This window comes from Crinia signifera, chromosome 7 (assembly GCF_055691185.1).
Source record: "Crinia signifera chromosome 7, ASM5569118v1, whole genome shotgun sequence".
Lineage (NCBI taxonomy): Eukaryota > Metazoa > Chordata > Amphibia > Anura > Myobatrachidae > Crinia > Crinia signifera.
In genome coordinates this window covers 52,318,830-52,340,419 of record NC_139223.1, presented here as the reverse complement: position 1 = coordinate 52,340,419, position 21,590 = coordinate 52,318,830, and the positions used below count along the sequence as shown (strand labels likewise).

At 43.5% G+C, this 21,590-nt stretch overlaps 1 long non-coding RNA gene across 1 annotated transcript in view; it reads left to right on the top strand.

Annotated features, from left to right (window-relative positions):
• Positions 1 to 21,138, top strand: part of LOC146019445 (uncharacterized) — a 51,226-nt gene extending 30,088 nt beyond the window's left edge. Inside the window, exons 2-3 of the long non-coding RNA XR_014450546.1 lie at positions 18,729 to 18,868; positions 21,058 to 21,138. This is a non-coding gene — a long non-coding RNA (uncharacterized LOC146019445). The remainder of the gene's footprint in view (positions 1 to 18,728; positions 18,869 to 21,057) is intronic.
• Positions 21,139 to 21,590: the final 452 nt, after the last annotated feature.

Sequence of the window (21,590 nt, the reverse complement as noted above, 5' to 3'; positions counted from 1 at the left end):
TTTGTGCTGGGTTGTCATCATCACTGACACTAATCAGTATAGTGAGTAGGCTGTGTCAGTCAGTGTACTCATGTTAGGCAGGATGTGTCAGTCAGTGTGTCAGTGCGCAGAGGGCAGAGACTGCACCCCAATACACCATAGTGAGATTCTGTCAGAAGTTCCCTGTGTGATTGTTCTGCCTCCACGCAGTGTTAGACAAGCTGCGTCCTTAACAAAAAAAAATGTTGTACTCTTTATTGTTTGTGTGCACTGCACCCCAATACACCATATTGAGATACTGTCAGAAGTTCCGTGTTTGATTGTTCTGCCTCCGCACAGTGTTGGACAAGCGGCATCCTCAAAAAAATGTTTTTTTTTTTTATTTTGCTCTTTATTGTTTATGTGCACTGCACCCGAATACACGATAGTGAAAATTACTGTCAGAAGTTCCTTGTGTGATTGTTCTGCCTCCATGCAGTGCTGGACAAGCCCCGTTCCTGGCAAAAAAAAATAAACTAATTTTTTTTTATTTTGCTCCTGTTTATTGTTTGTGTGTACTGCACGCCAATACACCATAGTGAGATACTGTCAGAAGTTCCATGTGTGATTGTTCTGCCTCCACGCAGTGTTGGACAAGCTGCGTCCTCAAAAAAAAAAATATATATATATATAAACCTTGGCCTATTTTAAATGAAAACAACATTGTCAGCTGTAAAGTGGTCAAAATTGTATGGAACAGGGTGGAAATTAATGTTATTGAGGTCAATATTACTCTAGGGACAAAAAAAACGCAAAACTTATGTGATCTGGGTGTTTTTTGACCATCTTTGAAAAAAATTCAAATCCAAATTCAAATCCAAAGCCTTTCACCGCCGCATGACAAATCCAATTCCCGGCGACAAATCCAAATCCAAATCTTCGGCCCCGGCGCCCATTTCTAATTTTTTCCAGACCCTGGCCTTTATTCTTCTCCTCTTCTGCTAGGCTAAGGTCTTTTCTGTTGTGCTGGAAGTGGGAGTTGTTGGGACATGTGCGGAAGTTACACAATATTATGTAGACTAGTTAAAAGCCAGTCAAAATGACAGATTCTGCAATGTACTTTCACTTTGAGCTGTGACAGTTTTTACCTTCACTTTTGAGCTGAAACAGTTTTTAGCCCACAAACTCTCCACCTCACCCCCAGTCCCTATCTGCTCTTAAATCCAATCTCTATATTCACAGCTCACACTCTCCATATTCAGCAAGTTTGAAACAGATCAGTGTCCCTGCAAAAATTGCTTGCACTTTCTATTATGACATATTTTAGCACACAAATGGAGTAATTTGGTCTGTCGAGTGGCCTTTAATGGTGAGTGGTGGTACTTCAACTCATAGAGGTGGGTTTGATACGGAATCAAAATCCCGATGCCGGAATCCCGACCGCCGAAATGAGAACCAACGTAAATCGCCCCCCCCCCCCCCCGCTTGCCACGCAGCGGGCACACTAATTTATTCTCCCTCTATGGGTGTCGTGGACACCCATAGCGGGAGAAAGTGTTGGGGTTTCGGCAGTCGGGATTCTGGCGTCGGGATTTTGAACGTCGGGATTCCGACCACCGGGATAATAACTGCATCCCATAGAGGTGAGGAGAGTTAGTCTTTTATATAGATAATTTAAAATGCAGCAATATTTTATTTATTGCTTTTTTTATTTTTCGTGGTCTTTTTGAATATCAAGCTTGTTTTTTTTTTTTTTGGAATCTAGAGCTGGAAGCTTGATTTCCAGGTGGGAGGAGCTGCAATACCGCACCACAAATGTCACCCTTGGAGAGCAATGAATCGCAGGTGGTTGGACTTTACATAATTACATAGTAGTTTAGGTTGAAAAAACGACTTACGTCCAACGAGTTCAACCTTTGACTACCAGTTATATCCCTGAATGTTTTTATCCAATAAATACTTGTCTAACCCTAATTTAAATGTAGATATTGTATTTGCCGATCTTGATGACACACTTCACTGGAGTGAAGTGGAAAAATGGTTGTTGACTCACCTGTGATTCCGGAAAACTCCCCTAAAATAAGCGATTCACCAGAAAATATCAGTATAAGGGCAACCACAAAGCAGAGACACACTAAAATACACCCTCTCCATCTATATATAGTTTTATCAAGAATTTTCCGCAAAAACAGGCACATTTACCTCCCAACATTTGTGTTCTTCAAATCAGAACTTCTGTGGTGCACGTCTGAAATTTGGGGGTTCAAGCCATTCCCCCATTTTTACTACTCTGGGGGCATGGTCAGTGGCTCTGGGAGCTGCTGGCAGTGAACCCAACCCCTCGGTCTCCGGGAATAGATGCTGTGAACATGCTCCCAATTGCCCCCCCCCCAACCACCACCACGGTACACTGCTGGCCCCTGGCGGGATACAGGACCATCCCAAAAACTGGGACAATTCCGCAAAAACCAGGACAGTGCTTAGCAAGGAATGCCCTCATATATTCCAACTCCAAGGCCTCATCCTGCTTCTTCGCAAAATTTCACTTGGTCTAAGAATAATTCCAAAAATTAGGACACACGATAGGACCACCGCTGATGCCCTAAGTTGTTTTGTGCTTTGTAAGTGGCCTCCAGCGACCTTTCCTTTCCGATTGATTGCAGTTGTTTGATTTATTTGTACTGTTCAAAATGGCAGATACCAAACTATCATTCACCTTAACAAGCGCTGATCTTGGTGATCAACAATTTTCACAATGATGATGAAGAGATAAAGATATAAATACACTGTCTTGGAAACGTTTCACCCCCTGTAGTCATGAACTTTGAATAATTGGAAGGAATTATGCTGAGTACTAATCAAAAGATTTTTTTTTTTAATTTGCTAATTGCATCTCAGTTTCATCAGTGGCAGACTCTAATCATCTGTAGACATCTTAATTGACCCTTGAGAAGTGTTTATCTGGTAACAGAAAGTTTTGAACTGGGCCAGAAAAGCAAGAGACATTACTGCTTAGTGATAAGCAACATCAAATGATACGGCTGAACTACATTTCCCATGATGCTCTGGAAGCTAAATAGCGCTGCATTCTTCCATTAAAGAGATGGTATCATAAAAATCATTTTTCTTTAAATGTTTTATTAAATTAGATGTAAATGAACTGTGTTAAGCACATAATTAGAAAATAATGCGTAATTGCTGTATATGATTATTAATTTATCTGCATATGATTTTTCTCAATGGTGTACAAAACCTAATTTTAGCCTCCAGAAGTAATTACTGTCTATAGAAACATTTAGATCTTTCCCTTGTTAGTAAAAAATTGCTGATAATTCCTAAATGATGCATTAAATAGTAATAGGAGTAACAATGTTTTCATCAGCATATGTGTAAACTAGTAAGCTCGCTCGAAGCTAATGCTTTGAAAGCTAGTAGATGTAGTTTTACTTGCATCTGTGAGAGAAAGGGATGTAGTTTCACTCACTGCCAGCAGATGGCAGTGTTTCGGAGCCACACGGACACTAGACATATGTATAGATGATCACATTTGCACGGAGTCTAGCCAGCAGGGGGCTCTGTGGTTTAGTGTACATCTGAGGGGGTGGAGACATACCCAGCTGAAATGATGCTGGAGCAATCGGGCATCTAGCTTTGCAATTTGGCTGATGTTAAAAGCTGGTCAGGTATTGATTATTCACAGTTCCAAGGGTACTAGGTACTAAAAACATTAGAGAAATGATAGACAGAATCTAATTGGTTGCTATGGGCAACATCACCTTTTTTCATTTTAAGAAGCTTTAGTAAGTTAACCCCTAGTGTCAGGGCCAGATTAAGGTCTGTGGGGGCCCTGGACAACAAAAATTGTGGGGCCTCCTCTTTTCACCCCCCCCCCCTTCCCCCGGCAGCACTCAGCAGAGTTGTTATTCTCCCTGCCTGTTGGAGATGCTGCACAGGCACGGCCGCTTCATGGCGCCTGGTGATCAGGTGGGGAGAGCGGGGTAGGTCCCCCCCGTGGACAGTGGGACAAGAGAACAGGTCGCTGACTGTCCAGGCACCACAGGGACGTGCTGCCCGGACCCCACTGCCTACCACCCACCCACCACCCACCTGGAGTGTGGGGGCCCCTGATGTGTGGGGCCCCAGGGCGACTGCCCCTAATTGCCCCTTGGTGGATCCGCAACTGTCTAGTATACATTTGTGTGAGGGTATTGTCTTGAGTTTTCTATAGCCCCATACACACTAGAATTTCCCAGCTGACACTGACATTGGTGTTGGTGGGGTGCTGGCATCGGCAAATGCATACACACATGCTGGCGGTGAGGGGAGTGACGGGGGGGGGGAGCAATGGTGGAGTGGGGGCCGTGATGCTGCATGGTCATCATTAACACCACCACCCTTGTCTGTATATGCAGGACAAGGGAGGAGGATGTTAGCGATGCACGGGGGGCATGCATCATTAACGATACTGCATTCACACACTAGACGAGATAGTTAAGATATCGCTCAAAAGGGCCCTACTGAGCGATATCTTTTACGATCTTGTCTAGTGTTTACGGTGGCTTATGGGTGACATTGGGTGGAACTTTGCACAGCAGTCAAGAGAATGTGACATACAAGTCATCTAGAGATCAAGTGAGCTTGATCAAGGAGGAGCATGGGATATAAAACCTATTCCTGGCTGAAACTTTTGTCACGTAAAGTGCCCAATTTATCAGTTATTATTAGTGGGAAATCCCCCCAAATATTGGATGCAAAATCAGTGCCCATAGTTTTGTGTAAGGGATGTTTTTGCTGAATTCATCAAGCTCTTGAATGCTTGGCCTTGGCAGCCAACGTCATCTGAAGAAGACATCAATTGTATCCTAAAGGATACAAATCACAAAAAAAATACTGGGAGAGGGATCTGTATGATCCTTCCCTGACATTTTCCACTTGTGTCTTCATGATAGCTGTTCGCGCATGCGCAGTAGTGTGCAAGTAAAGGTAACACCAATGTGATCTTCTCTTAATTTTTTATTACTGCAAATAGCGGTTATAGCAAATTATAATTATCTGGTTTCGGACCCGATAATAAGTGAATATGCCCCAAAGAATAGGAGAGATAAACACCTCTCCTGTTTTTCCACACACAAATGTGTTTTTTTACAATAATTTTTGAAGGAATGCACACAGTTTAATACATATTAATATTAATAACTTCTAGTAGAGTCTACAACTTGCTTATTACTGTACATGTCTGCTGAGGTCAGTCAGTAAGATAGTGAATGCTGAATGCAATTTGCTGGTGCCATTGTATTATACGCTGAAGGAATATAAACAAATATCACTAAACACCATTTGATGTGCCAAAATAGACAGCATAATGTGAGTGGGCAACTGTTGTGCTGATAAATGCTGTAAGGCTAAAAATCTCTTAACTCTTCCTTATGCTTGTGTCTGCTTTTGACGTGTAAAGGTGCCCATACAGTAGGCAATTTGTCTGACCTTCAAGTCGGACACAATTTCTCCTGACGTTTTCATGCATCTCCCTGGGAGTCTTCCGATTTTGCACTTGATGTGCCATTTTTTTACATGCAATTTGTATTAGACAAATCAAGTGCGATGAAAAAAAAACCGCATGTGATTTATATAATGCAGATTGCATGTACCATCAATATTTTGCTGGGATGGGTGCTGGTGGGGGTGGCACAGATAGTGATGAAAAACAGGAGCCATTTTAAAACTGGGCAGACCTCTTCTTTGTAAATATTGAGGCTGGGTTAAAGTATACCTGTTGAGTAATCCACATAGCTAACATGCTATACTTTGTTTGGTTTGTCTAAATAAAGTGCATTCTACCCTATTCTGTGATGGATTCTTATCGCTGTTACTTTTTGCAAGGTGTGACACAGTCTTGGACTTTGTTTTGTTTTGTAGCAGGCAAAACAGCACCAGGTAATCAGCATAAGCAAGAATGGTTACAGCATTGTAGCATACAGGTGTCACAGCATGGGACAAACTCTTCAGAAAGATTCAGTGGTCCCTACCATAGCCCAGACCCCAGCCTATCACTTGGGCAGCTTTTCCACCATCAAGAGCAATGACCCTCTGTCCTGGAAACTCTTTAACTAGGAAGCCACAGGTGATGCTTAGCCCAACCCTGATCACAGCTGCTGCTCTAAAACCTGGACTGGATCTTCTACATTACTTACATGTGAAAAGATGCTGTTTCTGCCACAAAGGCTATAGCTTCATGACGTTGAGATGTGTAAGTGCTCTGCAAAAGAAGCAGGTGAGGACCTGCTGGACCAAGGAATGGCTGCTGAAGAGGGTTTCTCTCCCTCACATGTCGCTCCTGACTGAAATTAAAGACAACAACTCCGAGGACTATAGCAACTACCAGCTAATGGACAAAGCTATTTTCCAGGAGTTGTTCGGCCTGGTTGCTCCCTACTTTGAAAGGCAAGACAACAAGCTGCGGAGGGCCATCCCTAATGAGGAGAGGCTGGTGGCTACCCTGATCTTCCTGGCTACAGGGCAGTCGCTGGAGGATCTTAAGTTGGGGGCCCTCATCTCTATTCAGGCACTGCGGCATATCATCACTGAGACGCGCAAGGCCATCATCAAGGTGCTGCAGAACCAGATTTTAAAGAAATACACACCACACCAGTTTAGTTAACTCTCCAGAGTTTTTTTTTTTAAGGAAGATATTTTTTCGATACTTGTGTAATAACTGGGCGTCCGATTTTAATATCGGGTCGGAAAATCACATCGAATCGCATCGAAATCGACGCGATTTTCCATAGGGATCAATGTTAAAAGGGTCCTGTTCATTTCCCCACTATCCAAGTGGGCATAGAGTTGATTTTATATAGCGTGGTGAGCGCAGCGAGCCACCGAGCCCGAAGCGTGGCGAGCGGACGCAGAATACATTTTAAGTAATCCGCGTCCCCTCGCGGGGCTTGCTGCGCCCGCCACGCTTCGGGCTCAACTCTATGCCCACTTGGATAGTGGGGAAATTAACAGGACCCTTTTAACATTGAATCCTATGGAAAATCGCGTCGATCGCATTGCATCGCATGCAATTTGGATGCGATTCAATTCGATTTTGACGAAAATCGCGTCGCATCGCATCTGATTGTATGCCTTAAAGTAAGGCATACAATCACAAAATCAGGCGCCCAGATATTACACAAGTACCTTTTTTCCCTTCAAACTGTGCCAACATGGCTTTAACATATGCAAATATAAACAACAAAGATTAATATATGGGAAAATATACTACAAGGAGGAATAATTAGGCAGTTCTCCTAACATGGCTGTATATATACCAACTGAAGAGGACTGTTGATTGGAAGTCTTTTGTGGAAGTGTTGGGTGGTTGCAAACATTTGGGTTGAGTAGGTGGCTCTATCATCGTGGTGTGTGGAGTTAGAACCTTATTGCTTTGAATGTTAGGATCTCAAATTGTATGGCCTGGTTGGGGTTAGGTCACGCATGTGATTTGCAATGTACAGATAGAGCCGCATTTGTTGTACCCGCTGGCTCTATCTGGTGGCTGGTGCGTCAGTACACGTGGACGTATGAGCGTTTCACATGCTCGCGCATGAATTGCCGGGAGTGGGGCGTGAGAGCGCGCCAGAGTGTCCAGTGGGCCTAAGCGATTGGCACCCCAGCGACGGCAACGATGAGCGTGGCTCCAATTGCACACACCAAATTGCTCAAATAAGCAGCCTAGAGAACAGGTCTGTAACATGTCCGTTATTTGCAGAACAATTATTTTGGTACTTGTGAATTATCCGGGCTGCCAATTTTTTCATCGCGCCCGAAAAATCGCGGGCATATTGGCCCATTTCACATTGTCATTTTATTTTGCACATCATTTAACATTACTGTAATAATTTTAACATTGCTGTCTATGGGAAATCGGGTCCATCGCGTCTTTTAACATTACTGTCTATGGGAAATCGCGGGCATCGCGTCGGTCGCGTCCCCTTATAACGGCCGCAACCGACGCGATGCCCGCGATTTGGGGGTAAATCGTGGGCATCGCGCCGTTCGGGTGTCCTTAAGTTAACTAAACTTAAGGACAAAATCGGCAGCCGGATAATTCACAAGTACCATTATTTTGGCTTGGTGCATCATTTACATCAATAAGCTCTACTCCGCATGTATAATGCATGTGAATTTCTTCCTCATATATAGTTCTGTTTTTTTTCTGTGTCATTTGCAACAGACAGGAGATGTTTGTTTTCTGCACCTGATTCCCTGTCTAGTTATAGCAGCATCATACATAAATAACGTCTTTGAAGGCGCTACAGTATGTACACTTAAGACGCCATGTGGAAACGGATGATACCAAATATAGATAATCTGCTTTCTCCAGTTTAGATATTTCTCGCAGTACATCAAGATTTCAGCCTTAAAACATTTCCAAATTCCTCTGCATATCCCCAGCCTTTCCTCTGGATAGCGTCTCACGGAGGTGTCACGTGCACTTTTTGAAGTTATACATCTTCTTATGTCTAAAAATATTTTACAAGCCGGCAGCAAGTGAATTATTTATCTTCACGAGTTACTGATGAGCTGAGTCCTTTATAAGTGGCAGAATGAGTTAGGAGACAACGGCAGAAATGAAGGCTCTGCGCTAACAAGGTCTGTGATGACATGTTCTTTTTTAGTCTTTCCTATGCTTGAGACAACTTTCAGCTGTAGGAGGGGTATAGTCCCTATCAGTGTTCCCTCTAAGCTGTGCGCACGTGCGCGCGCACACAGCTCGACGAGCGTGCGCACAGACATTACAACAGAGCGCACAAAGCAGCAGTGGTCCCTTTTTGCAGTGGTGGACTCAATTAATGTGTGTTTCACCCATTAACTACATTGTGTGCTGTGTTTTGAATGTTTAAATGTTTAATATAATTTTGAAGTAAAGTTAACACAAATGCTGAACGTCATTTTCCAGTTATATATAAGTGACGCACAAAAATTAAAATTTCCTTCCAAAGTTGCACAGCCAAAATCTTTTGCCGCACACAGCCTTCGTAAAATTAGAGGGAACATTGGTCCCTATGTTTAGTGATGCGCGCAAAGCTACCAACCAGAATATATACATCTGCAAACCTTTTTACTACCCTGAAGACCTGCTGCAGAGATAGAACGTTATTGCATGTGGTCTATTGCCTACATTTCATAATAAGGTCGAGGAGTTTGCTCAAGACCTAAGGATTGAATGCGTCTGTAGACATCACTTGTAGTTGTAGTGTGCCTCTGCCCCTTACCTGTAATGCCTCTTGGGACCAGGGTTGCCTACTTTCTGGCTGCCCTCTCCGGGAGAGGGCAGACAGTTCCTGCAGGCATGGGGGCGGGGCCACTGAAAGGATAAGAAAGGGGTGGGCCACACCCCCCGCCGTGCAATGCAGGTATTGCAAATTACATGATATGCATCATTCGGTCCCACAGACCCCCGCCGACGGAAGAAGACCAGCATTCCGGGAGACTTGCCCCTCTTTCTGGGGGGACGGGAGGGGGACCAAATCCCCTGGAAATAGTTTGACATGGCTATGACGACAGGGTTGGAAGCAATGTGGTAATCCCTTAGGGTATTTTCTGTGCTGCAGTCTTGAGGCACGGTATTATTTCCAAACCCATTTGTTGTTGACAGGGTTGGAAGGTTGACACAAGCATTAGGTCGACAATAGGAAGGTCGACAGTCAAAAGGTCGACGTGCGTTTTTCATGTTTTTATCCCGAATGTCGACATAGTTGACATGGACAGTGTCAAAGTGTACCGTCCCCTCGCATGATTCGCTGCACTAGGCACACAATTTTATTCTACCACCATATTAGGAACATTCCATAGCACTGGAAATCGGCGGCACTTGGGACTTGCGGCAAAAGAACTACTCAGGAGACCTACCGTATATACTCGAGTATAAGTTGACCCGAATATAAGCCGAGGCACCTAATTTTACAACTAAAAAACTGGGAAAACGTATTGACTCAAGTGGGACCCTCACTCAAGTATAAGCCGAGGGGGGCTTTTTCAGCATAAAAACTGTTCTGAAAAAGTAGGCTTATACTCGAGTATATATGGTACTCAGGAGACGTTGTCTGGTTCAACATTTCAACGCCCGCTGCCATTTTTTTTATTAAGAACAGCATATAAGACAAAAAGATGTGGGAACTCACCATTTATAAGGACCAGGTACGGTGTTGTAGGCGCCTCTACCTCCTTCCTGCTTCCCGGTGGAGACCCAGGTCGCCCGGAAGTGATGTCATCTGGCTGCCTCCGTTGCCCGGCAACCTGTGTACATAAACAACCCATACGTTTAAAACATACAGTGCATGATCCACAATATATGTAATTGTGCTATTAGCAAAAATAATTCTTACCTTTTGTTGGGCTAATGGTAACAAAACCTAAGCCGTGGAAGCCTTTCTTATCTTATCCAGGATACCTTGAGGATATTAATTATCCTTAAAGGAGCTGTTGTCTGAATGAACATAATGTTCACAGGAGTATATTCTTCATTGATCTAATTGGTACTAAGTGGGTTCTACCTGCCCATATACTATTCCATGTTATAAGAAGCAATGGAGCCCCAATGATTCGTTTAAGCCCCTTTGGGGCCAATGTTCTGCGCTGTCAGTTAGCTCCAGAGGAAGGCACTGGGCAGGTTACCAGCGTTTATATATATATATATATATATACCAACAATAGTGTTATTTCGGCACCTCACAAATATAGGTGATTATTCCTATTTGTCTCTCCTTATTCACAGATCCATGTACACAAATTCACTTTTTATACATAAAACATTTATTAAAAATATAGTAAAAAGCAGGGTTTTCAAATCAATTTCTTTTCATGGATACAGATTTCTTAGGACTTGTAGTCAAAACATGTTCCAACGCGTTTCGTCTCTTTATGAGACTTCATCAGGGGTACAAATGTTTAATAATCTACAAGGAGTAAAACATGATAGTAAGTATTTACAAAAGGAGAGACATTTCCATGCATATACATATTTATACAATGGACTAATACAATAAAAGTAATAATAATAATAATAATAATGACAGAAACAGATGGGGAATGGATGAATAATTGATATAATGCTATGTTTTGTCAATACTGAGAGTACAAAAAATGGATTCAAACAATTATAAAATTGAGGATACTTTTCTGCGTGACCTTAAAGGCGGTCAGCCTTGTTACCATTTTTGAAAATCATTACATATTTTTTAACCGTAAAGTATTATTAGAAAAGGGCTAATACCATACCTTTGATAGACTTTATAAGGTATTCTATTTATAGAATTGTGCAAGAATGGTTTCCTTTAGTTTGCTGCAGGATATGGTGGATGTCTACTTCTGTGGTGAAATTTTCACCTACTTAGATGGATTCCTATAGTAATAGTAGATAATATATATATAAGCTCTTCAAAAAGTCAGATAATGTAGGGTTAAGGTCATAGTATAATCTTATTATAACTATGTATATTTATTTCACCTGTATTTATCAGATTTGCAGCCAAAATTGAAAGTATAACTTAATTGGGAATTCTTCTTAAACATTTTTGGTGTATTGTTGTTTGGGGACCCCACTAGTAGGGGGTCAAGTGTTATTGGCGACCACCTGAAAAAATGTGATAATAGCGTGGTCTAAGGGATTTTGTGTAATATATATATATATATATGTATATATATATATATATATATATATATATATATATATATATATATATATATATATATACAGGGCTATTTTTGTGCAGGCTCTAGCAGGAACTGTGGCCCTTATTCTAGTTCACTCTTTTTGACAAAATATTTCTTAGATGGACAAAACCATGTGCACTGCAGGTGAGGCAGGTGTTACTTGTGCAGAGATAATTAGATTTGGGTGGGGTTTTACACCTGCCTCACCTGCAGTGCTCATGGTTTTGTCCATCTAAGAAATATTTTGTCAGAAAGAGTGAACTAGAATAAGGGCCACAGTTCCTGCTAGAGCCTGCACAAAAATAGCCCTGTATATATATATATATATATATATATATATATATATATATATATATATATATATATACGGAAGAGTGGAAAGAAACTGGCACTCCTGGGACTAGTGCAAAAACTTTGTATTTCAAAAGTACATGGTACAACAACCAACGTTTCGGGGCAGATGCCCCTTTGTCAAGGTGTAGGTGTCACCTACACCTTGACAAAGGGGCATCTGCCCCGAAACGTTGGTTGTTGTACCATGTACTTTTGAAATACAAAGTTTTTGCACTAGTCCCAGGAGTGCCAGTTTCTTTCCACTCTTCCGTTTGTCCATTAACCTGAACAGGCACCCGGGCAGTTGAACAGGAGGGGTGAGTGCCGGGCCGCCACACAGATATATATATATATGTTGTGACACTGCAAACCACGTGTGGGGCAGTAGGACAGTGTCCACATAGGAGGACTGTCCCACTAATCAGATAAGTTCGGAGGTATGAATCTTGTCTGTGTGCTGTGCTGAACATAGATAGGTTCTTAGCTGAAGATAAGAAACATCCATGTCTACTGCACTCAGTGGGTGTAACATGCAGACACCTACAGTATGTTCTCACCTACAGTAAGTGGACACTGGGCCTATGTTTCACCTTCATTTATTTCATTATCTATATTTAGTCATTCACCGCTTCTCTTTGGCTTGTTATTATGCAGTAGAGTTATAAATTGCTCTGACACCTTTGGAGATGGTTTAAAAAACGTTCTGATTATCTTTTTTTAAGCCAATTACCAAGCTAATTGATTTAATATTATCTTGGGACGTGGTTTGAAACTGAGATATGACTTCGGAGGTGCTTTAAGTCTTTTACCCCACATTTTAATATGCAGAAGTCAATTGTCTGCAGCTAATCTATTCACCTTTTTGTAGAACGGTTTTGCAGAAATTGAAAACGTAAATAAGCTGAAAGCTGGACTTTGTGACATTCCTTCTACCTAATGACATCTACAGCCCCAATCAGAAGAGGGAAGATTATGGGACTCGGGTCGTTGTGTCTTGCAGTGACCTGTACTATCTGTTACAAATAGATTTTCCTCACCTGCTATCTATCACATTGAAAAATGATCCACGTTTTTCAGCAAAAAAAAACTGCAGATTGTACAGAATGTGCTGAAAGCTGTGATCTCTCAGTGTCTGTTGGGGCTCTTACTGATATTGCCAAAAGCTGGGTATAGCAGGGGTCTCGACATGTTATCCTCAGTGCAGTATATTTACATCTGTAGTCTGGTCATCTACACAATGTCTCTCCAGCCAGTCTGTGGGAAGGAATATTTCATGTTCATATAATGCCAAGTGCTGTTATAGCCATGTACACAAGGCATTGTAAAGATAATTGGCACCATCTAGATTATATCCCTTTCAGATCACACTCTATTGCCGGGTCGTTACGTCACCAGCCCGGGTCAAGGTGTGGTGTGAAAGCACCGCCCCAGGTGAATCAATCCAGGATTTCAACCCTGGTCACGACAGGGTTGAACACGGTTTTGACATGAGTCAAGGAGCAGCGTGAATATGTATCCCAGGTCGAGCGACCCGGGTTCCATTCACAGTATGGAGGAGGCAGCGTTGTCAGCTCCAAATGCTGCCTCCTAATGATGATGCCCTGCCGCTGCGCCCCACCCTGTGTGATGTTAGCGTTGCAGTGATAAGCAGGGTCGGGTGCAGAGCTTACATACTGCAAATGCTGGGTTGCTCCTGGGATGGACCTGTGTCCTAATCCATAGTGCGACCTGGCATTTCCGGTCTGAAAAGGGTATTTGACTATATGCCATGATCAATAATATGCCCAGTCAGCGTACAGGGCAAGTATCTGCTGCTGTTTAGTATTGGCCAGCTTGAATCGGTATAGATTCAAGCTTAGCCAATGAGCTTGTGGCTTTATGTATTTGATGCCACAGACAAATGAATTAGTGCTTGCTGTAGGTCAGGGCCTGTAATGGCAAATGGCAAACCATCAATGGTTGTAAATTACAGTATTCTATGAGTGACCATCATCAGTGATGTCATCCCAGTCCTTTCACTGACTAACTCATCGGCCAATCAGAACCTAGGTGTTGGGTTTTGAGAGTTTTGGTGCCGGAGCTCTGCGTGTCCTGGATTTTTGTAGAAAAAAAAAAAAAGAATACAGAATAATAGTGTGGTTCTATACATAAATATTAGTATTCATCAACCATAAACCATTGATGATTTTGATACATCAATGGTTGATGGCCATCCCTGTACTGCTGTTGAATTCCCCCTTTTCCATACCCACCCACCCACTTCTGAGAAGTGTTCTAAGAAAACTTTTTCCCATGTATAAAATTCCTGAAAATCAATCCTTTGCATAGTGGTTGCGTTCCAACATCTTTTATCCAATTTCCATCTTTCTATTTTTAGGAATTGAGAAGCATCCCCAATATATAAATATTGGTATTACCAAATCCCCGGCACTTAATTTATTTGACATTGATGCAGTTTCCTAATAAACTGATTTATCGTCTCTACGATTTTATGCTCTTTCTAAGGCAAAGCTTCCATCTAAAACACGAGTTTTCTGTTATGAACGGCAAATAACAGAGAAGCATTACAAGTGTTATTAAGTTTCAGCACGGAATGATACAACTCTCGTAGTTTATTTGTCATTATTTTCATTCTGTTCATGCCGTCTGTTCTGTATCTTATTGAATTTCTAGTGGTCGGAAGCATGTAGAATCTCCGAGTAATATGTGTGTTTAATGCAAACCATTACTTATGATAATTTGTCTCGCTCGGTGTGAGCGCTCGCCTCTTTTGATACGGTGCAGACGCATAGTTCGGTGTTTAGTTTGCAGCGACTCTGTTTTGTTCGACAGATAAAGAAGACTGCCAGATTTCTCTGTAATTGAGTTAGGATGATGAAGAAGTTCAGTTTAGCACGATAAAAAGAGTATTCTGGTTCCAGAAACTCTGTGTCTAATCCCTTTTGCTCTGTTGAAAATAATCGTAGCGGCAGCTGGTATTTGTAAGCGCACAAAGCATTATGATCATAAGTTAAAACAGGCACCAGACTGGCAATCTAGCAACTCTGAAACTTGCCAAAAGGGATGTTTTAAGCAAGTCTAGGCTGCGCCATTTTAAAAAGTACAGTCAGGGCTATTTTTCAGCAGGAACCAGCAGGAACTTGGAGAAGAGATAAACTGGAGATAAAGCGGAGAAAAGGTAAAAGGAGATTAAGCACCAGCCAATCAACTCCCAACTGTCTTTTTCAAACACAGCTGATTGGCTGGTGCTTTATCTCCTTTTACCTTTTCTCCGCTTTATCTCCAGTTTATCTCTTCTCCAAGCTTAATAAATCTGCCCCTCAGTTCCTGAACCTCTGATTAAATATGACATCATCAGTAACTGGCTTCCTGAACCTGTTCTGGGCCAAAATGTACTTTCCATAAGATACGTTTTATTTTAAAGCACCTGTGAGTGCCTTTGTTTATAAAAAAAATATATACATCTATCTATCTACAGTATCTATCTATTTTTATTAATCAATCCACCCCCAGATCCAGAGTTCCTGGACCTATTTTTCCAGAAAAATAGTACTGAGTACAGTTATTACTGGACACTGGGCCCGGTTCATGGATGGACATAAAACCAATGTTTTATACTTCTGAGCAGTTTTTGGTGAACTGCGCATATTTAGCGATCGCACTGCGCATGCATCAAGGTGCCACTGCAATTCTGCTTCCAATGATGATTTATTTGCTAAGTGATTGGACAGTATGGACAGTTTGGGGGAGGTAACGGGGAGTGGCTACAAAAATGCAGGTGTGGCATGTAAATGTTCAAGGCGTGTATCTGCCTTCAGCTGCAAGCTGTTACGTACACTCACATGGTGCCTATATCGTTACTGCCGGGTCCAGTCTGTTAATCCTAATGAGGGGACGTGGATTACTTTATATGTAATCTGCGTCTGCTCACCACGCTTCGGGCTTTGTGGCTCACTGTGCTCGCCACACTATATAAAATCAACTCCACGCTGACGTGGATAGTGGGGGTATGAAAAGGTCGGGAGGATGCGTAATGCGTCCCCTCGCCACGTTTCGGGCTGCCATGGATAGTGGGGGGTTTCAGGAACACATTCACACGTGCCATATCATAGATTTCAGCAATAGATACTCAGACGCAGGAGCGTATCATTGATGGAGCGTCTGCATGTCAAACAGATGGACCGCCTCTCCGCCGGCCCCAGCATAATCCCTTTCCGCCGACCCCAGCATAATCCCCTCTCTGCCAAAGAGAGGGGATCATAATGGCGCTGCCGGTGTGAGAGAGGCCCTGACTAGGCTTATCAGGGATGCCGGGGACAGAGATGCTGTTCCCGCCAACAGTATGGTATTTACTTGTGTACTTTCATGGTGCCAGCCTACATTAATAACGTAGCTTACGCTGCCGCCATGAAACTACTCAAGTAACGCAGCCAGAGACGCTACGCTACTTCTAACTGACTACGCTAACTACGCTGGGCGCAGGAACACTACGCTGATTCTGACAGGTACGCTATGCTGACGGCGTTAGCTGACGCCATGAAACTACACAAGTACCATACATTACTACTACTATCGGCATATTACTGGTAATTTCTGGGCATTACTGCTACCATATTACTACTACTACTCTTTGAATATTACATGGCATTATTGCTACATTTAGTATAATATTATGCCCTACTACTGCCCTGGCATATTACTGGGAATTATCTCTAGTTTTATCGTGAGATTTATGGTTTGACTTTGATGTACTGTAACACAAACACAGCTGAACTTAGGGGTTTCGAGACGAATTGAGAACCAGTTCAAAATCATTTTGGTTTTCAAGTGGAACCAAGTCCTAGTTTAGTTTTGGTTTGGATTCACAAGATTCGGGTGAATTTGGATTTCTGGAGAACCGTACTACTTATCTCTATTTACTATGCACTGCTACTACTATATTACAGGGTTGCCGACCCTCCCGGAATTTCGAAAATCAGGTCCCCCTCCCGGCCCCCCCCCGGAAGGATGGACAACCCTTCCAGATACAGGGGGGACCCCCGCTGTCCCCCGGATCGCGGCATTAAAATGCCGCAATCCTCGGGTCTCAGAGGAGGGGGCAGAGCTAAAATGACACAATCGCGTCATTTTAGCCCCGCCCCCTCCACGCAGATCTGTGAATTAGCTGGTTTACCATCATGGGGGCGCGGGCTTAGTGATGTCACACTTAAGCCCCGCCCCCTGAGCGGCTGCTGAAGACTCTCCTCTCCGGGGTTCTCCCGGAGAGGAGAATAATAAAGTCGGCAACCCTGCTATATTACTCCTGGGACTGTATATTTATGAAAACTAATATTATTATGCTGTGTATCTTGGAGACACCTACTATACCTCTTCAGGATGGGGCAGTGCCACACCTTTGACCCTGCACCACCTGCAAAGGATCTTGGGGCTGTATGACAGTCCTCATATATCAGTACTCAAAAAATTGCCTTAATGATGCTACAGATAGAGTTACTGAAGTACATCGCGGTACGTCTAGGGATTAAGTAGAGATTCCGCTGTCAGATCTCTGAGTAGTTTAGTATTTTGGTAAATTGCATAAAACATTCTAGCACTGAACATAAACAACTATAGTACATTCTGATCCACTGACAAATCAGTTACATGTCCATTTATGGTGCAATTGGCATTACTGGGCAGCAATGGGGAATTTGCATGCGGCTTAGGAGCTCCTATGGCATTTTATTACCAGGTATGTGGAACTGCAGGCTATGCTGAGCATATGCATCTGATTTTAGATGGCTATTATGCATCGTGTATAAGGCTGGTGCAAGGACGTGCTGAAAGTTATTACGTTTGCTTCCATAAGTGCCTGGGGGGGGGGTATAAACCAGAACCGGACAGCACCCTGGAGAGCGGGACGGCTCCATTCATTAATCTCTATCATTCCGGAGTATGTAGTGTCCAGTCCAGGGGGTGCCTGTCCGTGGGGTGTACCATCAGGTGGGGCTGCCTGTGACACGTCACAAGGGAGAGGAGGAGGGAGATAATAAAGGGCAAGGCTCCCCGTATCGTTCGGGAAGTAGTAAAAACTGAAATGGTCCAGACCATATGGGGCAGCTGTATGTATCCACTTCCCCATGCCCCCAGTGACAGCTATTACAGGTACCCCCCAGACCCTACAAGCCCAGGAATGCAGAGTTTGATGAATGGAACATGTCCGGTCCGGCGTTTTGGTTCCCGATCGGGGGTGGTGTGGTGGCTGCATAAAGATGAGTACAACTATTAATATGAGCAAATATCTAGATTTACTTTTGTGCAGACAATGCAAATTAAATTGTGGCTGATTTGGGTGCAACTCTGAATCAGCTCCTCTATGTCATAGTGCAAATCCACAGCATAAGAAACGAATCCTTATTAAACACTTTACAGTTAAATAATCATCCAGCTGGAAGAGTTAACTCCCCCCCCCCCCCCCCCTTACAGCTGGGTCACGTATGTCTCTCATATTTACAGTCTTCTGTTTTATTCTGTCTTATTTACTTGTTATTCTGCATTGACATCTAGAGCACCAGCTGCACTTAGTATGAGGCCCGCAGTGAGGCTTGGAGGTCCATTTGCCATCCATCGATCAGAGATAACGGGAGGTGTAAAGGTCAAAATTGCTTTCTCTCTGTCAACTTTCGGGGCATCAGAGACAAATGAGTTTATACTGAGTGATCCATTAATCTGATGCCTCTTCCCCTCCCGGTTACTTGTAGAGAGCCAGAGGAAGTTTACACCATCAGTACAAGGATGTCACTGCTTCAATGCCACAGATAAAGCAGAAGGCCGGCCTCATACCGACACAAGTCAAACTGCTAAACACCAGCTATCAACCATCTTCACGTACAAGTCGCAGGTATAGCTCCGGGTTTGATGATATTTTTAATTTCTTTAGCTGCCATTGCCGGCATATTCCCATAGCTTCCAATCTGACCGATTTGCTCAGAAATCAAATTTATATAATGAATACAGATAGTGATATATATATATATATATATATATATATATATATATAAAGTTCCAACCAATCAGTTACTGACTGTCACATTTCAGGTTGTGTTTAAAAGTGCCATTTGGGAGTGAGTGGTTGGTACTTTGGGCCTCATTCAGCAAGGCTTGCTTAAACGCAGCCGGGCCGAACATCTACCCGCCACCCCCCCCTCGCCACCGCCAAATCCCCTCGGCACCATGCGGCCAAAGGGGAGAGACGCCAACCAGAAATAAAAGATGGTCCCCTTCCGAAATAAAAGTCAGTCTAATCCGACTTTTAGTTCTGCAGGAATCCGCTGAAGAGGGGGTGGGGGGGGGGGGTGGGGGGGTGGTGTGTGCTAACGTCATGTGATGTCAGCTGTGCGCCACAGGCAGGGAACACCTCGCCTGCATCCTCAGTCCACTGCCAGCCCTCCCTGCAGCAATTGGCCCGGCGACCATTGGGGCTACAAGCGATCCTGAATTGGCCCCTTTATCTCTATCCACATTGTCACTCTCCAAGGCTTTCATACATCTTCATACTACCTGGTGCAGAAATGATTATATCATGGTTTTCAGTTGTGTCCTTTTTTAAGGTATCTATGTACAGTATGCTTTTAAAGGCATACCGCTATACGTATCTGCAGCTTGTCTCTACACACAATGTTTAGTTATATTTCTATGTACATTCCCACTAATGTGCATAATTAAGGTATAGAGCGCCTGGGTAACAAAAGGTGTTTTTTGTTAAAAGTGCATAAAAAATGTTTACCCACCAGGGAACCGCCATAATTCTGCCTAATGGTAGCATCAACTCTGAATACACTCACCCACCGTGATACATAGACAAAACTTTAATGCAGTACTCCTGCATTTACTTGTGCCTCGACATTTCCAGACCTATTATAGGACCCTTTTTTTCAATTAATGTTCTAAGACAGGGGTGGCCAAATCTGTCCTCAAGATCTACCAACAGTTCATGTATTTCAGGCAACCTGTGGATCTATAGTAGGAATGAATGCAGCAGGTTTGAAAATGTGACAGTTAGTAATGACTAGAGCTGTGCACCAGCTAGGTGATATGGAAAACACTGACTGTTGGTAGATCTCGAGGACCGGTTTGGCCACCCCTGTTCTAAGATAACCCCCCAAAACATCCACATGTTTTCAGGGGTTATCCACATAGGTTTAGGACCCCCTGTGAAACTATGGGGGCTGCAAATATCTTTAATTTTTTAACCGGATTTGGTATGGATTCCCGGCGGTCGGAATCCCGGCGGTCAAAATCCCAACGCTGAAATCCCGACAAGGGGGGGACGTGGATCGCCCCCCCTCCCTTGCGGGCTCACTGTGCTTGCCATGCAGCGGGCCCGGTGCCTCGCTACGCTGGTGCCGAGCTAATTTATTCTCCCTCTATGGGTATCGTGGACACCCACGGAGGGAGAAAGTTTTGGGATTCCGGCGTCAGGATTTTGACCGCCGGGATTCCGACCACAGGGCATTTGACCGCATCCCTGTTAACCTGGCCGCCCATGCCCCCCCTATCCCCGCAGATTTACCTGTATTCGCTGCGGTGGTCCTGGCTCCCCTCCCTGCTTCATTCTGATGCTATGAAAAACGGACCATCACAAAATGTCCGCCCCCATACAGCAGACAGTTTCAGAGAACAGTCTGCTATATGGGGGCGGACATTTTATGATAGCCCGTCTCCATAACATCAGTATGAAGCCAGGAGGGGAGCCGGGACCACCGTAGCGAAACCAGGTAAAGCTGCGGGAAATGGGGGGGCATTACAATAGCCCTGCAGCCCCCCCGGTGCCCGCACTTACACAGCGCCTCCCCGCGACCACGGTTATGTTATGCCACTGGTTTCATGGATTAATCAATACTGTAATTATCACAAAACATGGGCCGCTGTCTCAACACACCATCCCTAATGAGTTCACTATTATTTACCTACATTTAAAATGGTCAAAATACCTTCCACCATTGGCTGATAGTCAAAATACTGAAATGGTCAAAATGTCAACAGGTCAAAAAAATAACCAAGAATTTTAATTGTTTTTTGTTGACATAGGCTGCATGGACACCGTATAAGTGTTCGACACTCGGCACACTATTATATGCCCCCTCCACGTCTACTGGGATGGTAAAGTATGAACAAATTGGTTTTAAAGAAAACAATCATGAAAAACGGATGTCGAATTTTTGATCTGTCAACATTTTAAATGGCGCTATTTTGACAGTGTCGGCTTTTTTACCATGTTGGCATAATGAATAATCCTATTTTGAATGTGGTTGATATTTTGACCAATGGAATTCTGACTGTATTGGCTGCATCCTGCCCTTATGGTCTTGTACATATGCTGAGGGCAAATTGTACCTATTTACATAAATGGCGCACTCTGATATCCTTGCTATGAAGAACTTTTTAGGCCCCACAGCAACTTATTGAAGTGGCCTAATGCTTATTGAGAGACACCCCTGCGCAGCGGTGTAGCTAGGATGGAGCCGGTGGAGCACAAGCTCCAGGCGCCGGAATATCACAGGGCGCCGGAGCCATGCACTCTGCCACCGGCTCCCCCAGCTCTCCCGCTCCTTGTTCCGTCA